The following is a 20131-nucleotide window of genomic DNA, read 5'->3' as shown; positions in this document are numbered from 1 at the left end:
AGTCAGAAAAAATGCACTTAAAAGCAAGGGGGATGTACAGTATAGAAAATAAGACACACAAACACAATGGGGTATGCTTGATATTATACTGCCCAGCCCCTTCAGAGAATATATTGAGTTCATAAACATTAAATCCAGCCAACAAAATGTTTTCCAAAATTGTCAAAATAGCTGCATCTGGAAAGACAGTGGTCAATCAACCCATATACAGGAAAATGCAGTGCAGCTAGGTAAACAAGAAAGGTGTATACAATATAATGGTGAGCAGCGTGGTGTCTCATGTATTCCCTATACTTGAGATATATTCAATATTACTCATGTGCGATTGAAGGGTTTTCTTTACCCCATCTTCCTTTTTACATCAAATCAGGGTACGAGTAAAAACTCCATACCATAAATGTTCAAAAGATAATTTACGCATATTTTATACACATTGATGGAAAAACGAACAAAAGGATTTTAGCCATAAATAGCAAATAGTACCAAATGCCCTTAAATAAAAGGACCATATTTGAGCTGTTCACTAAGGCCCTGTTATGGGGGGACTGGCAGAATAGGATAAGGTGGTATATATCCTAATCTCCAGTCGGGGCTAGAGATGAGCGATGTTCGAATCAAACCGTTTGCCAATTTCAAATTCAAGTTGTTTTGGGCGATGTTCGAGTCGTTCGACGAACTCGAACGATTTGCTTAACGTTCGACCGTTCAAGTTACAGTTCAATAACGGTTCGATCACCAAAAGTGTAGCTAGTTACTAGCTTGCTTTTCACAGTAAAGGCCACATTACACGCTGCAATATCGGTACCGATATCCCTAGCGTGGGTACCCGCCCCCATCGGTTGTGCGACACGGGCAAGTCGCTGCCCGTGGCGCACAACATCGCCCGGACCCGTCACACTACTTACCTGCTCTTTGACGTCGCTGTGACCGGCGAACCGCTCCCTTTCTAAGGGGGCGGTCCGTGCGGCGTCACAGCGACGTCACTAAGCGGCCGCCCAATCAAAGCGGAGGGGCGGAGATGAGCGGGACGTAACATCCCGCCCACCTCAGTCCTTCCACATTGCAGGTAAGGTGAGGTTCCTCGCTCCTGCGGCGTCACACGGAGCGATGTGTGCTGCCGCAGGAGCGACAAACTACATCGTACACGCTGCAGCAGCGATATTTGAGAAGTGACCCCCATGTCAGCGAGGAGCGATTTTGGACGTTTTTGTAATGATCTAAAATCGCTCCTAGGAGTCACACACAATGAGATCGCTACAGCGGCCGGATGTGCGTCACAAAATCCGTGACCCCAACGAGATCGCTGTAGCGATCTCGTAGCGTGTAAAGCCCGCTTTATACTGTCGTTCAATGTTAATACAGTGGAACCTTGCTTAAAGAGACCAATCCGTTCTGGGAGTTTGCTTGTTAACCAAGTTACTCGTTTAGCAAAGCAAGATTTCCCATAGGAAATCATTGCAATGCAAACAATTCCTTCCCCAACTTGTTAAATGTCCCAACCTGGTCCCCTATTGTGCCATTCCACACATGCACAAACACACACAAACACACAAAAACATACACGCACACACACATATTATGCTCACCTTACCTTCCGTTCCATTGCCGGCCTCCTGGGACTTGCAGTTCGCCGGTACAAGATGTGTATCGAGTAACCATAGCGACCGATGCTGGGACTTCCACTGCCAGAGCACTGACGTCAAAGGCAGTAGCCGCTTGCCTCTGATTGGCCAGCGTGCTGCCTTTGAATAGCGTTTGACAGAGGGAGGAAGTTCCAGCATCGGTCGCTATGGTTACCCGATACACATCCTGTAGCGGCTAACTATGTGTATCGGGTAACCATATCGACGAGGGAGGAACTTCGGGACACGGGTCTTTTTAATAAAAATATTTTCTACATTTACCTCTCTCTAGTGATGCTGTCTCCGACACTGCTGCCTTCCGCTCCTTATTGCCGCTCATTATACTAACTGAATATTCAGTGCCTGTGGAGCTGGAAGCAGGAGCATTGCAGCAGGGACTTCAGTACCGGGGACCGCATTGCTGGATGAGTATACAACAGTGTGTGTGTGTGTGTTCAGTGTATACACGTATGTGCACTATGTGTGTGTATGTGCTCGGTGTATCTGTGTCGCCCAGGGATAAGGGGTACTCAGATCCGGGCCAAGGGGTCACTTCTGTAGGTATCACAGTGGCGTGACCTGGTCTGTGATCCCAGGCTCTACAGCAAAAAGGGGATTAGGTAAGGGAGATTGTCCGTGACACCACCCGTGGGTTGCGGTGATGAGATGGTGGCACCACCGCTGCCCTTGGGGACCGTGCCCAGGACTGGTGGTGTGGGGCAGCAAGGTGGAATTCCCTCCACGGGTAGGGGAGGTGTAATCCCAGGGCCCAATTGGGAGTTGTGGTGGTGGCAGGGATTGCAGGGAGCAGGAAACTCACAATTCGGTTGTTTTGGTGTTGGATGAAGCTAGGCTGATGTGTGTGGTCATAAAACACAAAGTCCTTTGTAAACCAACTTGCCAGTGACCGGGAGCATTTTGGAGGGGTGTGCTGGTCCCACACATGGTGCAATGAGCAGGAGCCCTCTTTTTTTTGCACTGCAGCTTGTCATCTGCTTAGCTCCTCTGGTTGGAACAAGGGAAGTCCACTTCCCTGCACTATTCTGGGTTCCCATTCACAATGCCGGAGGGCCAGTACCCTACCCTGGTCCACTTTGGGTCCCCTCCTAGTGCCTGACTTGTTCCAGCAGGCCATGGGCTCCAACCCCTGACTGCTCTGCTCCTTTCTCTGCAACCCAGGAGACAAACTCCTGACTGCTCTACTGCTCTCCTCTGACTGACTGAACTCCTCCCATGCTGCTCTTTTCAGCTCCTAACTGGGGGAAGGGGCGGCTGCTCATATGCAGCATGTGGGTGTGTGTGTGTAATCCCAAGGAGGAAGCGATTCCTGCATCCTTATTGGGGGGGTACAGTCATCTGTGACTACCTGGTTTTGCCAGGGCGTCACATTCCCCCTTGGTTCAACACAGCCCGTCCGCGGGCTGTCCGGCCCCTGACGTTTATTTTAACGGGAAAAAGAAAAGTTAAACATTACAAACATGCATCTTCCCACATCAGGAGGTACGTTTGCTCAAACTTTTAAAGTCTTAAATGTTACGGCGCCCATATCCCACCTCCCACCAGTCCACAGCAACAAACAGGTCACCGGTCCTCATGGTGACTGGACCCTGGCCACCTTCATCATAGGCCTCTCCGTGTTGTGCTACAGTCCTGGTGGGGCATAACAGGGCAAAGGGGGTAGCCGGGTTTCGCTACCAAAACAGTAACTGCCTATCGTCCTCCACCACGTCCCCAGTAGAGTTGAGCGTGGTTCGTGGTTTGTGGTTCTCCAGTTCGCGGTTCGAGTGATTTTGGGGGGTGTTCTAGATAGAACTAGAACTTGAGCTTTTCTATCAGGAAAAAGCCTAGCTAATAACTAGCTGGCTTTTCACTATAATAGTGTGAGTTACTCTATGATTCACACTATTATCAAATTTCAGTGTATAGTGTGCGGGGGGGATGGGTTTTAGATCTGTGGTGCTGAAAAAATGCCGATCGCCATTTTTTTTTTTTTTCTAAGCGCGCGTGTAGTGGGGCGGGCCAGTATGTCAGCCAATCCCAGACACACACACGGCTAAGTGGACTTTTTGCCAGACATAGGCTGTCCATGTCACATGTCCTTGCATTATATATACGGACATTTTCCCTCAGGACGCCATTATCTGTCTTCTGCGTCTGGGTGACAGTCACCGCTCACGCAGCTCCTGTTGCCGGTCCTGCTGTGTACACTATACACACAGCGCTCTACTGATTAGGGACAGAAGTTTATTTCAGCCCTTTTCAGAGCTAAATTCATCAGGCTCAGAGCCCTAGGTGACAGTCAGGTCCGTGGAAACGCTGTATACAGCTTCAGATAACAGCGTGTGTGTACCTAAGCTCAGGGAAATCCTTGCTGCATTTCACCATTAGGAGGGATAGAAAGTGAGGCTTCCTTTCCTCTACACTGACCCACAACCTGGCTACTGTACCCTCCCTGCACATTTTTGCAAAGCCATTTTAATTGAAAAGAGTGCTGCCAGTTAGTGCCATCCAAAGAGTGGCTGCTGTGCTCCATTATTGTGTCACTTGTGCCAAGCAAGTCCCACCACCTCTGCATTCTCCCCTCCTGCACATTTTTGCAAAGCCATTTTAATTGAAAAGAGTGCTGCCAGTTAGTGCCATCCAAAGAGTGGCTGCTGTACTCCATTATTGTGCCACTTGTGCCAAGCAAGTCCCACCACCTCTGCATTCTCCCCTCCTGCACATTTTGCTACGCTAATTTTATAGCAAACTCAGGGAATTCCTTGCTGCATTTGATCATTAGGAGAAGAAATAGAATAGAAAGTGAGGTTTCCTTTACCGTCCTGGTACCCACAGAACACGGCCACTGTACCCACCTGCCCACTTTTGCCATGCTATTTAATTTGCCCAAAGAGCTGACTCTTTTTCTGCCATCCTAAAATTGTCTGGAATACTAAGTTAGTGTTCCTTTGCTGCCAAGCAAGGTACAACCCATGTGCATTCTACACTTCTTTCCATTTGTGGTACGCAATTTTAATTTACAAAAGTGCTGACACTTTTAGGGGCATACAACAATTGTCTGGGATACTACCTTAGTGTTCCTTTGCTGCAAAGCAAGGTACAACACATGTGCATTCTACACTCCTTTCCATTTCTGGAACGCAATTATTAACTGCAGGTATTTCAGCCAATCTGTGACGAAGGTGCAGGCGTGGATATAATGTTGCCTTCATCCAATGGTGGTTCTCTCGATGTCTGGCAGCTCAACAATACCATCTGTTTCCACTTCCAAAACAAGTGACGACCTGCCAATCACACTCCCGCTTACGGGTAAAGGGGTGGAAGTTCACCTTGAAAAAGCATGTGTGACTGCTGTCCCCACAGTCACAGAGGATGAAGAGCATGCAGATGTACTTGATGGGGCAGGCGGTGGTTGCACAGGCACGCTAGGCCGCATTGTAGCACAGTGAAATTCCCATTGCGACTTATGCTTCATTTTAAGTCGTGTACAGGGTGGGCTCCACAGTATGCAGCAAAACCACGCAACAGGAAAAGGACTCTAGGCAGTTGGGTTGATAAATGATTGTTTAACTTTCCCAAAACAAATAATAAGAACCATGCATAAAATTGAAATAATAGAACAATCTATTCTGTTGCCTACTACCTGCTAATCCCTCTGCGTAGCAGCAGTAATTGTGTGTTTGTGTGTGTGTGTGTGTGTGTGTGTGTGCGAACACGACTTACCAGTGGTGCATCACAATAGCTTCCAAGTAATGTACCTAAACATAGACAAAACACATTACATCCCCCTGAATACCCTTGTTAACTGAAGCCTCACAGATAAGGCAGATGATAACAGTGTGAATGAAACAGTATAAACAGTATAGACAGCACCGGAAGAATATCTGTCTGTGGCACAGGATGCTGCTCACTGGCGATACGGTGCTCCTCATCAAAGTACAACACGACTCCCCTCACAATTGAACTAAGTGATTCCGCAGTGGCTCCTTGCTGTAACACACACCTTTAGCTTTCCCTTCTGTTCATAGACAGCATCTCCAAGTCCACACCCGAAGACCAATTTGCTTTTGATATAGTGACCAAACAGACAAAGGCAGATCCAAAAAAACAGCAGCCCCTTGTGTGTAGTCTGCAACAATGCATGCAATGAACGGCAAATAAGCATGTTGCATTGACAGTGGCTAAAGCTGAGCAATACACCTTCACGCTATCAATTCATATCCATGTGACACTTCATGGAGGAAGTAGTCAAAGGTGTGAGTTTTTGCCTTCTACTTAGAGATTGTTGACAAATCTTACAGATTCCATGACTTGGGTGATCCTTTGCGATGTCCAAAAAGTCCCAGGCTTGGCAAGGCTTACAGCCCATGCGACCTGCATAGCCAACACGACTTCTGCTCAGAGGCAAAGTTGTGGCCCAGGATTCAGTTGTTGACTTGCTTCCAGTACTTTGTCTCTGGCCAGGAAGACGCAACGTAACCTCATCGTCAGTAGCATCCTCCTCCACCTCCTCTGCTGACCTCATCGACTGGGTGACTTTGGTTTGACAGTAAGTGTGGTCTCCAACCTTATCAATCACCCTGTGTGTTTTCATTCCCCTCGTCCTGAGTCCTCCAAGACAACCTCTTCCTGCCCTGACCGAATAGTAAAGTTGTTGTTCCAATCAGGAATCGGTGTCTCCTCATCATGTTCCCCATTGTCTCCACCAGGAGGATTTACTGTTTGCAAATGAGGGTGTAGATTAGGCTTAGCACCTTCTTCATCGGGGCCTGGATCCGACTCACAAAGCTTCTGGCCATCTGTGCAGATCATTTCCCCTGTGTCCTGGAACTCGCTACCTCAACACATCAGATTATCTGCTACACCCGCAAGCTTCAAAAGGAATCTGAAAACTCATCTGTTCAGAAATGACTATAACCTTCAATGACACCACCACCGTGCGTACCTGACGCCCAACCTACACCCCACCTACTGTCTCCTCCCAAAAATCCTTTAGAATGTAATCCCACAAGGGCAGGGCCCTCTTCCCTCTCTACCAGTCTGTCTATTTTTACTTGTATATGTATTCTGTATGTAACCCCCTTATCATGTGATGGGGGGTTACTCGATTGTGCGACACGTTCCACAAATTGAACGTGCCACACATGGTGGCGGTTACGATCACATATGATATCGTATGCTTAATCGTAACGTGTAAATCAGGCTTTAGTCTTCATTTTGGGCTACAGCGCATGCTCCCACACTTAGTGCATAAAGCCTCTTTGCACAGGTACTTGGACTTCTGGCCGGGTCTAAGTCCTGTGTTGTGCCTAGACAGCATGCTGAAGCTGATAGTCTTTTTTCGGAGACTGTATTTCATGCTATTGAGCATGCTCAGGCAGTTACTGCATCAGAGGCTAGGTTCGGTAATGAAGTCTTTGGCCCTGCCCTGATATGGGGGGCCCATATAGACCACAGGGCATCTGGTGTCCTGATGATGTGGCCAGGACACTCCCAACTGGCTTGCAGAGGCCCGCCCCTATGACTTGTCACCTCATTATTCTTGGTCAGACGATGACTGGTGAGGTGTTTGGGTCGTGGCTGCCATGAGGTCATCATTGAAGTGGCGGTTCCGAATAGGACAGGGGGTTGGTTGTCCCGGGGTCCAATGATGGGGTAGGGATGGTTGGCAGGCAGGTTACGGGGCCTGGCGAGGTGCAGGGTCGCGGGGGCAGCGCTGTGCCGCACGGCACGGTGGTACTCACTCAGCCCAAGGATGAAGACACAGTTCTCGGTAAAACACTCGGCTGGATGGATGGGTCCCACAGACGGCTGCGGTGTTTTTTCTCCCGGCAGGTTGATGGTGACTGCCTTTCCCTGCACCTAAGTGCGGTTGATGGTTCCAATGGGTTCCCACCGGTAACCCTCTCCCCAGCTTGGATATGGGCTGGAGGAGCCCCTCTTTGCCCGCAGGCGCTGGCCCTGAGAAACGGTTGCCTTGGCGGTGGCGGTGTCTCCCTCTGTTGGTTGGACTGTTGCCTTCTGTTGGAACTTGACTGTTTGGAAACCCAGGAGGTCCCCTTCACTAACGGATTCGGCAAATTCACGGCGACTCCTAGCCTTGCCGGGGTCCGAAAAGCCCCTGCCAGATGGTGCTGGCTTCTCTTTGTGTACCGGTCCGGTACCGCCGGGCCACCGCCCGTCCACGGTCCTTACGGTAACTTGGATAGGCCACTCCTGCAGACGGTCACCACCGTCTGCCAACCTTGCTGATCTGTCCGGGTCACACACCTGGGCCAACTTCAGGCTGCTCTCCTACTTTCCTCCTTCCACTTCAACCTCCACAACTAATCTGCCTGGTTTTCCCGCCTCCAGGACTGTGAACTCCTCGGTGGGTGGGACCAACCGCCTGGCCCACCCCCTGGTGTGATCATCAGCCCCTGGAGGAAGGCAACAAGGTAACACACATACAATTATAATAACTTCTTCCCACATCGGGAGGTACTCTTACTTAAACATTACGGTTGCAAACGGTCACGGCTTCCGCTCTCTCCCACCCAAGCAACCTGGCCCTGATGCTGCCCCTAAGCAAACAGGCAGCACCCCTTGACCCCGGTCCAGCACATGTTGCCCGAGCGGGTTCTGTCCTTTTCAGGGGACCCACGTTCATGGGGAACCCCTGAAACCCCCAGAGGATTGTTCCGGTGGTGGCTGGGCCCCAGCCTACTCCACTGCGGACCCTTCCTCCAATCTGCCTCTCCGGAGGCGGTAACGGTGGAAGTCACAACAAACATTTTTATTTACATGCCACTAAGTTTGTGGTTGCCCTGCAAGTTCTCGGGCTTGTTCATACAGAGTTCTTTATGCAACTTTTTAAACGGTCCCCACGGGGACAATGGTGCCGGCAACAACCGGTTTCAATCAGCAGTAAATCAGATGGCAATCAGGTGACTTCATCGGTAGATTATCCTTATCATTTTTGCAAAACTTTCAAAACTTTAAACAGTACTTTCTTACCACACACGCACTTTCCCCCCCCCTTTTAAAGAACAGTTTCCCTGTACCTAAGTGGGGGTCTACCTAGGTTGGGACGAGTGGACCTCCGGGGTCCCATGTCAGTGGGGACAGGCAGTGGGGAAAGAGGAACAATCAGTCCCTCTTCCCTGCTATCGTGTGGGGCAGGCGGAGGCATAGGGGAGCTGGGTACAGGTTCATCCCTGGGCACTGGCTCCTGGTCGACCACTTCCATCACTTCTTCATCCACGGGTTGTGGGAACAGTATCACTGGAAGAATCACTGTGCCATTCTGTGTGGGCCAGTCCGCTGGGAAGTCACCCATCACGGTGTGGATTACCTCTTTTGCCTTTTCTGCCGGTTTAGGAACCGGAACTTCAGCCACTGCCCTCAACACTGGTGGGCACCTCTTTAGATGGTCCCGGGAAACCGTGGCCAGAGTGCCCCCTTGGTCACGACTGATCTGGTAAGCCTTCCCATCCTCCCATCCTGTGGGCTGTATGACATATGGGGTTTGCTCCCACTGATCATCCAGCTTGTGGGTCCTTCTTTTTCGCTTCAGCACCACATCTCCAGGCTGGAAAGGGCCAGCAGACGCCTTCTGGTTGAAGCGCTGCTCCTGTTACTCCCGACTCCGACTCAAGTTCTTCTCAACATATTCCTGAATCTGTCGGTACTGCACCCTCCGCCGAGCGTCCCATTCAGCTGTCGAAGGGAGTGTTTCTGGGGCTTCCAATCCCATGTCCAGATCCACCGGTAACCGGCCGGGACGAGCTCTCATCAGGTATGCTGGGGTGCACTTCGTGGAGCTGGAAGGGATATTGTTCTACATATCAACCAAGTCAGGTAGCTTCTCCGGCCACAGGTTCCGCTCTTCTAGCGGCAACGTCTTGAGGAGACCCAGGATCAGGTGGTTCATCTTTTCACACATGCCGTTAGTTTGGGCATGGTAAGGCGTGGTCCGGATCTTCTTGCAGCACCTTCTCAGGGTATCCATGCGGTCGGCAGAAATAAGCTTTGAATGCTCTAGCGGCGGTACGGCCAGTTAGTTCTTTGACTGGGACAACCACCATGAACCTGGAGTAGTGGTCTACGATGGTTAGAGCGTAGGTGTACCCACTTCGGCTCGGGGTGAGCTTTACATGGTCCAGGGCGACCAGCTCCAGCGGTTGATGTGTAACAATTGGGTGTAGGGGCGCCTTCTGGCTGGCCTCGTCCTTCCTTCTCAGTGTGCAAGGGCCACACTCTTGGCACCAGGCCTCTTCAGATTCTCGCATTCCACTCCAATAGAACCGCTCTCTCAGCAGCATTTCCAGCTTCTTCCATCCGAAGTGTCCAGCACCATCATGGTAAGCTTGTAGGACGGTGGGCACATTAGCCTGGGGAATCACCAACTGGCGGATTTTCTCATGAGTCTTCGGGTTAATCAGCTCACGGTACAACTTCCCCTGGTGTAGATACAGCCGGGTCCGTTCTCGCCACAGGCGTTGGGCTTCAGCTGGGGCAGCAGGGTCTATTCCAGCAGTGCCCTGTTCCACCAAGATCTTGACTAAGTGAACAGCGGGGGCCTGGTCCTGAGCTTCTTGCCACTCCTGGCTGGGCAGCGGGTCCAGGTTTACCCGTTGTTGATAGACATGGACCTTCTCAGTCGGTGGCTGATAAAATGCAGGCAGCTCAATCTCTTCGAGGTCATCATCCTCAGGCCCTTCGTCCAACAAGTGGGGCATCCGAGAGAGCTCATCGGCATTAACATTGGCACGGCCGGCCCGGTACTTGATGGTGAAATCGTAGTTGGCTAGCCTAGCCACCCACCGCTGTTCCAACGCGCCCAGCTTGGCGGTGTCCAGGTGGGTCAGCGGGTTGTTATCTGTGAAGGCGGTGAACTTAGCCGCTGCCAGGTAATGGCGGAACCGCTCGGTGATAGCCCACACCAGCGCCAGGAGTTCAAGCTTGAAAGAGCTGTAGTTCTCGGGGTTCCATTCAGTTGGTCGAAGCATTCGGCTAGCATAAGCAATCACCTTTTCTTTCCCATCTTGGACCTTGGATAGGACTGACCCTAAGCCTACATTGCTGGCATCGGTGTAAAGGACGAAGGGATAGTTGTAATCAGGGTATGCTAGGATTTCTTCTCCGGTCAGGGCCGCTCTCAGCTGATGGAAGGATTCCTCATGCCTTTCTGCCCACACCAATGGGGCCCCTAGGGGTCTACCACTTTTGGTCTGTCCCACGAGGAGGTCTTGCATGGGGGCAGCCATCTTCGTGTACCCCTTAATGAAGCGACGGTAATACCCTACCAGGCCCAGGAACTGCCTCACCTCCTTCACCGTGGTCAGCCTCGGCCAGTCCTGAATGGCGGTGATTTTCTCAGGGTCAGGGGCGACACCCTCAGCACCGACCACGTGCCCTAGGTACTGCACTTTGGGTTTCAGCAGATGACACTTGGAAGGCTTCAACTTCATCCCATATTTGGCAAGGGATGCAAACACATCGGCTAGGTGCTCCAGGTGGACTTCATATGTTTGGGAGTACACGATCACATCATCCAAGTACAGCAGGACGGTCTCAAAGTTTAGATGCCCCAGACAGCATTCCATCAGCCGTTGGAAGGTTCCAGGGGCATTGCACAGCCCAAACGGCATGCTATTAAATTCACAGAGTCCCATAGGGGTAGCAAATGCAGTCTTCTCCCGGTCTTCTGGTGCCACAGCTACCTGCCAGTATCCACTGGTGAGGTCGAGGGTGGAAAAGTAATTAGCGGTTCTCAGCGCCGCTAGAGATTTTTCAATGCGGGGTAGAGGGTAAGCGTCCTTATGTGTTATCTGGTTAATTTTCCGGTAATCCACACACATCCGCATGGTGCCATCCTTCTTCTTAACCAGTACCAACGGGGCAGCCCAGGGACTACAGCTGTCCCTAATAACCCCTGCCTCCTTCATGTTTTTCAACATGTCCTTGGCACATTCGTAGTGTGCAGGAGGAATAGGCCTGTACCTCTCTTTGATAGGGGGATGCTCACCGGTGGGGATATGGTGTTGGACCCTTTAATCTGCCCGAATCTAGGGGATGTTTGCTAAAAACCCGCTCATACTCCCGTACCACCCTGTATACCCCCTCTTTGTGATGTGTGGGGGTATCGTCCGTGCCTACGTGTAGTTGTCAACACCACTCATCTAACTCCCCTTGGGATGGGTGAGTGCTGGCAGCAGGTGGTGAGGTTGGGGGAATGGCCTCGTGGATGGTGTGGGGATCCAGGGTGAACAGCTTGGCAAGGGTAGCGTACCGGGGAAGCCTGACTTCTTCCTCCCCGCAGTTCAGCACCCTCACGGGCACTCTCCCCTTCTTTACATCCACCACCCCTCGGGCGGCCATTACTGTGGGCCAGTTTTCAGAGGGCATGGGCTCTATCATGGCGGGGTAGTCACGCCCCTGGGGCCCTACCGCTGCCCTACACCAAATCATCATCTCGCTTCTGGGAGGCACAATCAAAGGGGCAACATCCATCACTCTCACCCCACCAATCTCTCCTCCTGTCGAGTTCACATGTTGGCGGTACATTAAGGCTCGGATCTCAAGCTGCACAGCTCTCTGTCGGCTCCCCGCCGCCGTGGCGGCCAACTGCTGCAGTAGGGTCAGCACGTCACTCATACAGTGCTCCATCACGTTGGTCCCTAGCACTACCTTCGGGTTATGATCACTGGGTTCATTCATTATCACAATCATACCCTGGTGTTGCAGTTCAGCTCGCCCCACAGTCATGGCCACTTGTTTGTATCCCACTTGGGTCAATGGGAGTCCATCAGCAGCAATCAGTGTCATACTGGCATCTGGGGGAGCCAGCTCGTCTTTTTCCCAATACCGTGTGTATGGTATGGTGGTTACCTGTGATCCAGTGTCCAGGAGAGCCATCACCGGTATGCCGGCCACAGCCACAGGGAGGATGGGCCGGGCCCCAATATACCAGTCCCGCCAGTCTGGGGGGCCATGGGGTTCTACTCCTGAGGATTGGCCCGTGGCCCCAGGGGTTGCTCGTTTAACGGGTACTGTCAGAAGTAATGGCCGGGTTTGCTGCACTTGTAACAGATCGGGGGTCTATTCCGCGAATCATTAGCCCTTCTCCGCTGCATCCAGGGAACGTCCTCAGGGCTTTCGGCGAGCTGCATCTTCACCGGGGCCTGGGATCTGGTCGGGGGCTGGAGTGCGGCGAGGATCTTAGCGAGGTCTCCATCCATGCGGCGAACCTGAGCAGCAAGCTCTTCCATCGTTCCGCTTGGGGCGGCCGGCACTGGAGGTGCTGATGGGGTAAGGGCCACCACAACGGGAGCAGTCTCCACCGGCCACGGGGCTGGCTCAGGAGCTTCAAATGCGGGGGGTTGCAACGCTTTGATGGCCCGTTCCTTTAATACGGCAAAGTCCACATCCGGGTGTTCTAGGGCCCACAGCCGAAGCTGTTTTCGGTCCTCGGAGGACCTCATCCCCTGCACAAACTGCTCGCTTAACATTTTGTTACTGTCAACACTGTTGATGGTGTCCACCCGCTTCAGTGTGCGGAGTGCGTTTTGCAGGCGCAGGGCATAGTCCCGAATGCTATCTGCGGGCCGTTGCTGGCATTGATAGAACTGCATCCGCAACTCTGCCTCGGTACGGGTCTCAAACGCAGTCTGCAGCTTCTCAAAGATGGTGGCTACAGAGGACCGGTCCCCCTCGGCCCAGGTCTCCGCCTCCTGCTCAGACGCGCCGGTTAGCTGCCCCAGCACTAGCGCTGCACGTTGCTTATCAGTCAGGGGGTACAAATCTAGTAGCGGACAGAGCTTCTTCCAGAAAACCTGCAAGGCATCAGGTTTCCCATCGTACTGCGGTAGCCAGGCAGCTCCGGGCACATAGGGCAAGGAGAACGGCATCACCTGAGCGAGAGCTGGGGCCGCGGCGCCCCCCGCCAGCGCGGCCGGGACTTGGGCAGGCCCATTCCCATCTGCGGGTGCTTCCGCAGCAGCGTCCGCCGCTCTTCCAGCGGCTCCGTCGGGCGCAGACATCTTGATTCCGTCCCCCTTAGTTTCTTTCCAGCTCCTCCTCTATTGGGGCGGGGTTTTGGCCTTCACGCCTCTACTACTCGAGGAGACGCTCGAGCGGGAACTCTTCGCGCCCAAGATGGTGGCTTCGGCAAATTTTCAGCCGGACACCTCCGGCAATAACAAGGCGCACCTCTACTCAATGGCAGAGCGGTAAGATCCTGTTTGTGACGCCAAGTTGTCGCGGGCGGAGGAGGGAACGCTGCGCTCTCCCACTGCTCGGGTCCGGCCGCTGGTGCTGCTGCTCGGTGGTGGCTCGAGCGGTGGGCCGGATCCCGGGGACTCGAGCGGCGCTCCTCGCCCGTGAGTGAAAAGGGGGGGATTGGATTGATTGTGGGGATTTATTGTCCGTGACGCCACCCACGGCTGTGGTGATAATGGTGACATCACCGCTGCTCTGCACGGGGATCCCGGGAGCGGTGACAGGGAGTAGCTTTGTTGTTAGTTCTCCCCTCCGTGGGTAGTTGGTTGGTTGTCCCGGGGCCCGATGATGGGGTAGGGATGGATGGCAGGCGGGTTGCGGGGCCTGGCGAGGTGCAGGGTCGTGGGAGCAGTGCTGTGCCGCACGGCACGGTGGTACTCACTCAGCCCAAGGATGAAGACACAGTTCTCGGTAAAACACTCGGCTGGATGGACGGGTCCCACAGATGGCTGCGGTGTTGTTTCTCCCGGCAGGTTGATGGTGACTGCCTTTCCCTGCACCTAAGTACGGTTGATGGTTACGATGGGTTCCCACCGGTAACCCGCTCCCCAGCTTGGATATGGGCTGGAGGAGCCCCTCTTTGCCCGCAGGTGCTGGCCCTGAGAAACGGTTGCCTTGGCAGTGGCGGTGTCTCCCTCTGTTGGTTGGACTGTTGCCTTCTGTTGGGACTTGACTGTTTGGAAACCCAGGAGGTCCCCTTCACTAACGGATTCGGCAAATTCACGGAGACTCCTAGCCTTGCCGGGGTCCGAAAAGCCCCTGCCAGATGGTGCTGGCTTCTCTTTGTGTACCGGTCCGGTACCGCCGGGCCACCGCCCGTCCACGGTCCTTACGGTAACTCGGATAGTCCACTCCTGCAGACAGTCACCACCGTCTGCCAACCTTGCTGATCTGTCCGGGTCACACACCCGGACCAACTTCAGGCTGCTCTCTTACTACTTTCCTCCTTCCACTTCAACCTCCACAACTAATCTACCTGGTTTTCCCGCCTCCAGGACTGTGAAATCCTCGGTGGGCGGGACCAACCGCCTGGCCCACCCCCTGGTGTGAGCATCAGCCCCTGGAGGAAGGCAACAAGGGTTTTGTGTCTGACTTTGGTGTGCCTGCTGGGAGTGTGGGGTGTGTGGGTGTTGTGCTCTGTGGCCCCTGGCTTGTCCAGGGCGCCACACCACCATAACAGATGTTGTTTCTTCAGCAAATGTTACTGTTGCTTAACCACCAAACCCACGGACACAAACTTTTTTCCCCTTTCCAACACACCTATTCCCCTTTCCAGCAGCATCTGTCCTTTTTCAACTCATTTTGTATATGACCAAAAGTGCAACTCTGCGGGGACACCATACTGAACGCCGTCTCAGCACAGCAGCCAGCCCTCGGTCCCTCAGATGTGGACAAGTAAAAGACCATTTCCTCCTATCCATGACAAAGCGTTGAGATTCACTCTGTGCAGCACAGGTATTTTGTGGAAAAGCAAATCTAAGATTGCGTACCACCTTCTGCTGATACTCCTGCGTATGTGCGTCCCTTTCTATGGCCGGAATTATTTTGCAAAATTTTGTGTTGTACCGGGGATCTAAGGCCGGCTTTGCACACTACGACATTGCAGGTGCGATGTCGGTGGGGTCAAATCGAAAGTGACGCACACCCGGCGTCGCAGTCAATACCGTAGTGGGCAAATCCTTTTTGATTCGATTAACGAGCGCAAAAGCTTCGTTATCTTATCATCGGTGTAGGGTCTGACATTTCCATAATGCCGGTGCAGTGACAGGTACAATGTTGTTCCTCGTTCCTGTGGCAGCACACATCGCTATGTGTGAAGCCGCAGGAGCGAGGAACATCTCCTCTGCGTCCCGGTTGCAATGTGGAAGGACAGAGGTGGGCTGGATGTTGGCATCCTGCTCATCTCCGCCCCTCCGCTGCTATTGGCCGCCTGCCGTGTGACGTCGCTGTGACGCCGCATGACCCGCCCTCTTAGGAAGGAGGCAAGTCGCCGGCCAGAGCGACGTCGCAGGACAGGTGAGTGCATGTGAAGCTGGCATAGCGATAATGTTCGCTACGCCAGCAATCACAAGATATCGCTACTGCGACGGGGGAGGGGACTATCGTGCTCGACATCGCAGCATCGTCTTGCGATGTCGCAGCGTGCAAAGTAGCCCTTACAGTGTGGCAACCCAGTAGTCAGCATTACTTCGAATTCGTACAATCCAAGGGTCATGTTGTAGGTAGACCAGCAAGAAGGTGCTTATGTGTCTTGTGCATCCAGGAGGACCAAGTCCTTGCTGTGTTGGTGGCGGAGAGGTGAAAATCATGCCTCTTTTCTCTGCCCTCTCCCCCCATCCTCACACAACCGAAATGTGAGCAAGCTCTCACTCATCTGCTGAGTCTTCCATGCCCATCGCCCGTTCGTTCTCCATTTCTTCATGGGCTCCTGCCCCTTCCTCAACAGTTTTGCTGATTCTATGCGCCCTTGTTAATCCCTCTCCCCCACCGTCCCATGACTGCCGCCTTGGTGCCGCTGACCATCTGGACCTTGGAGATCTTGTTATCCCTTCCGCATATGACTCCTCCTGTACTTCCTCCCCTTCCTCTTGTCCCAACACCTGACTCCGAATAATGCTTACAGTGTGCTCCATCATGCAAATGATTGTCACTCTGAGAATGGCATCGCCAGTGCTAAACATCTTTGTCGACATTTGTAAACTGTGTAGAAGGGTGCATAGGTCCTTGATCTGACACGACTCAAGCAGCGTGATCTGCACCACCTCTGGATCAAGATAGCCCAGGGTATACGTCATAACGTATTTCAGCAGGGCTCGGCGGTTCTGCCACAGACGCTGCAACATGTGCAGATTCAAATTCCTGCGTGTCGGCACATCGCATTTCAGGCGTTGACCCGCCAGACCAAAAGACTTCTGGAGCGATGAAAGTTGAGCTGCTGGGTGCAAACGATGGAAGTGAGCAGATAGCGAGCGTGCCCGCTGCACAAGGCCATGTAGGCCGGGATGGTGGTTTAAAAATTGCTGGAGAATCAGATTCAACACATGAACCATACAAGGCACGTGTGTCACATTGCCCTGACAAAGGCCCACAGCCAGGTTTGCATCATTGCCGCACATGGCTGTTAAGTCACCACCGGAGTCCGCTCAATCAATTTGTACTCCGGTCGCCAGGTGACAACGTGTTCCTTTCGTGCATAGTGCTGATGATGGGAAAGGAGTCGATGCCAGTGGCACAGGTGGACGCAGGTTATGCTCACCCACTGGGCTGCGTTACCTTGACAGATGCAGAACCACAGGCTGAATGTACAGTACAGACCAAAAGTTTGGACACACCTTCTCATCTCTAGAACAACTGTTAAGAAGAGACTTTGTGCAGCAGGCCTTCATGGTAAAATAGCTGCTAGGAAACCACTGCTAAGGACAGGCAACAAGCAGAAGAGACTTGTTTGGGCTAAAGAACACAAGGAATGGACATTAGATGGACTCTACATGCCTGGTTCCCACCGTGAAGCATGGAGGAGGAGGTGAGATGGTGTGGGGGTGCTTTGCTGGTGACACTGTTGGGGATTTATTCAAATTTGAAGGCATACAGAACCAGCATGGCTACCACAGCATCTTGCAGCTGCATGCTATTCCATCCGGTTTGCATTTAGTTGGAGCATCATTTATTTTTTAACAGGACAATGACCCCAAACACACCTCCAGGCTGTGTAAGGGATATTTGACTAAGAAGGAGAGTGATGGGGTGCTACCCCAGATGACCTGGCCTCCACAGTCACCAGACCTGAACCCAATCGAGATGGTTTGGGGTGAGCTGGACCGCAGAGTGAAGGCAAAAGGGCCAACAAGTGCTAAGCATCTGTGGGAACTCCTTCAAGACTGTTGGAAAACCATTTCCGGTGACTACCTCTTGAAGCTCATCAAGAGAATGCCAAGAGTGTGCAAAGCAAAAGGTGGCTACTTTGAAGAACCTAGAATATAAGACATATGTTCAGTTGTTTCACACTTTTTTAAGTATTTCATTCCACATGTTTTAATTCATAGTTTCGATGCCTTCAGTGTGAATCTACAATTGTCAGAGTCCTGAAAATAAAGAAAACTCTTTGAATAAGAAGGTGTGTCCAAAGTTTTGGTCTGTACTGTAGGTGGTGGGTATCTCACAGATTAAGTACCATCATTCAGCTACAACCAATGGGAATACACCACACCCTTTTTTAGGCCCATCCTGTCTGCAGACCACTGCCAGACATAGCTGTGAACCTCTTGTTACTGTTACCCCCAGTTCAGTTTTATGATTTTGTGTGCTTGTTACCTGACTACTTTTCCTGCATGCTGTTTAAGTATCTCGTTGTCCGATCCGCATTTCACCTCTGCTTGTTTTCTGATTAAGTCCTGGCCGTCCCATTCTGTTCCTGTTCCTCAATTAATGTTTTGACCCTGCCTGACTACTATTCTCTGGAACTGCAGCCTTCCACAGGTATTGATCATTGTCGCACCAGACCTTCCCTGGCTGCTGGTTGAGTGGAGACAACCATTGATGAAACTCGGTCTCCAGAGCTAACCGTCCACAACTACTCAGCGGTGTGACTCACATTTCCCATACATATCAAAGTAAACATTTGACCGCCTGATGGCATTGAGCTCTGCTGCCAGCATAGTAAGGAGGTGTGTGGTATTCCTTGTGCGCAGTTACAAGGAAGGGTGGCCTGACCACACAGGGTTTGGACCGAGGTGGAGGACCCAGACAAGGTTGAGGAGGCAGAAGCAGTGTATTAACTTCTACATACAGAGGAAGGATTGACACAACTCGTGGGGACGGCAAGACTTGTACAGCAGACCCTTCTCCATCTCTCCCCATAGTAACCCATTGCCCAGTCAGCAACATGTAACGCCCCTGTCCATGCTTACTGGGCAAAGTATCTGTGGTGAAATGCACCCTGTCACACATAGTTTTTCTAAGAAGCGGTGATGTTTTGTGCGACATGCTGGTGTAGCGCTGGCACGCCTTTGTTGGAGAAGGAGTGGCGTCTGGGCATTGGCTCTTGGGGCACTGCAATGGGCATAAGGTCTCGAAAATCCTCGGTTAAAAAGGTTGGAAAGGCAGCATTTCGGTAGCCAACAGTTTGCACATGCTGAAAGTCAACCTCTAAGCCATGTCATGCCCTTTTAAAAGCATGTAAAACAAAGCAAGGGGGCTCCAACCACATTCTCCCTCATTTCCACTAATTGGGTCACACACCCCACTTGACTGTCATCAGTTGACCCCCATTTTCAAGATGAAAAAGATGCTTTGCATGAAGCACTCTCAAAAATACATGTGTCTTTCGTCTCCCCTGGATGACCCAGGGGAAGAAAAGTCCTCTGAGAGCCATGACTTGTTCATCTTGGTTATTTTAAATACAGCGAGGGGACTCCAACCACAGTCTCCCTTGTTTCCACTAATTGGGCCACACACACCCCACTTGTCTGTCATCAGTTGACCCCCATTTTCAAGATGATAAAGATGCTTTGCATGAAGCACTCTAAAAAATACACGTGCCTTTCGCCTCCCCTGGATGACCCAGGGGAAGAAAAGTCCTCTGAGAACCATGACTTGTTCAATTTGGTTCTTTTAAACACAGCAAGGTGACTCCAACCACAGTCTCCCTTGTTGCCACTAGTAGGGCCACACATACCCCACTTGACTGGCATCAGTTGACTCCCATTTTCAAGATGAAAAAGATGCTTTGCATAAAGCACTCTCAAAAATACACGTCACTTTCGCCTCCCCTAGATGACCCAGGGGAAGAAAAGTCCTCTGAGAGCCATGACTTGTTCATCTTGGTTCTTTTAAACACAGCGAGGGGACTCCAACCACAGTCTCCCTTGTTTCCACTAATTGGGCCACACACACCCCACTTGACTGTCATCAGTTGACCCCCATTTTTAAGATGAAAAATATGCTTTGCATGAAGCACTCTCAAAAATACATGTGCCTTTCACCTCCCCTGGATGACCCAGGGGAAGAAAAGTCCTCTGAGAGCCATGACTTGTTCATCTTGGTTCTTTTAAACACAGCAATGGGACTCCAACCACAGTCTCCCTCGTTTCCACTAATTGGGCCACACACATCCCACTTGACTGTCATCAGTTGACCCCCATTTTCAAGATGAAAAAGATGCTCTGCATAAAGCACTCTCAAAAATACACGTGCCTTTCGCCTCCCCTGGATGACCCAGGGGAAGAAAATTCCTCTGAGAGCAATGACTT

This window comes from Anomaloglossus baeobatrachus, chromosome 4 (genome assembly GCF_048569485.1).
Source record: "Anomaloglossus baeobatrachus isolate aAnoBae1 chromosome 4, aAnoBae1.hap1, whole genome shotgun sequence".
Classification (NCBI taxonomy): domain Eukaryota; kingdom Metazoa; phylum Chordata; class Amphibia; order Anura; family Aromobatidae; genus Anomaloglossus; species Anomaloglossus baeobatrachus.
The sequence above is the reverse complement of the archived record's forward strand: the minus strand, read 5'-3'. Positions refer to the sequence as shown.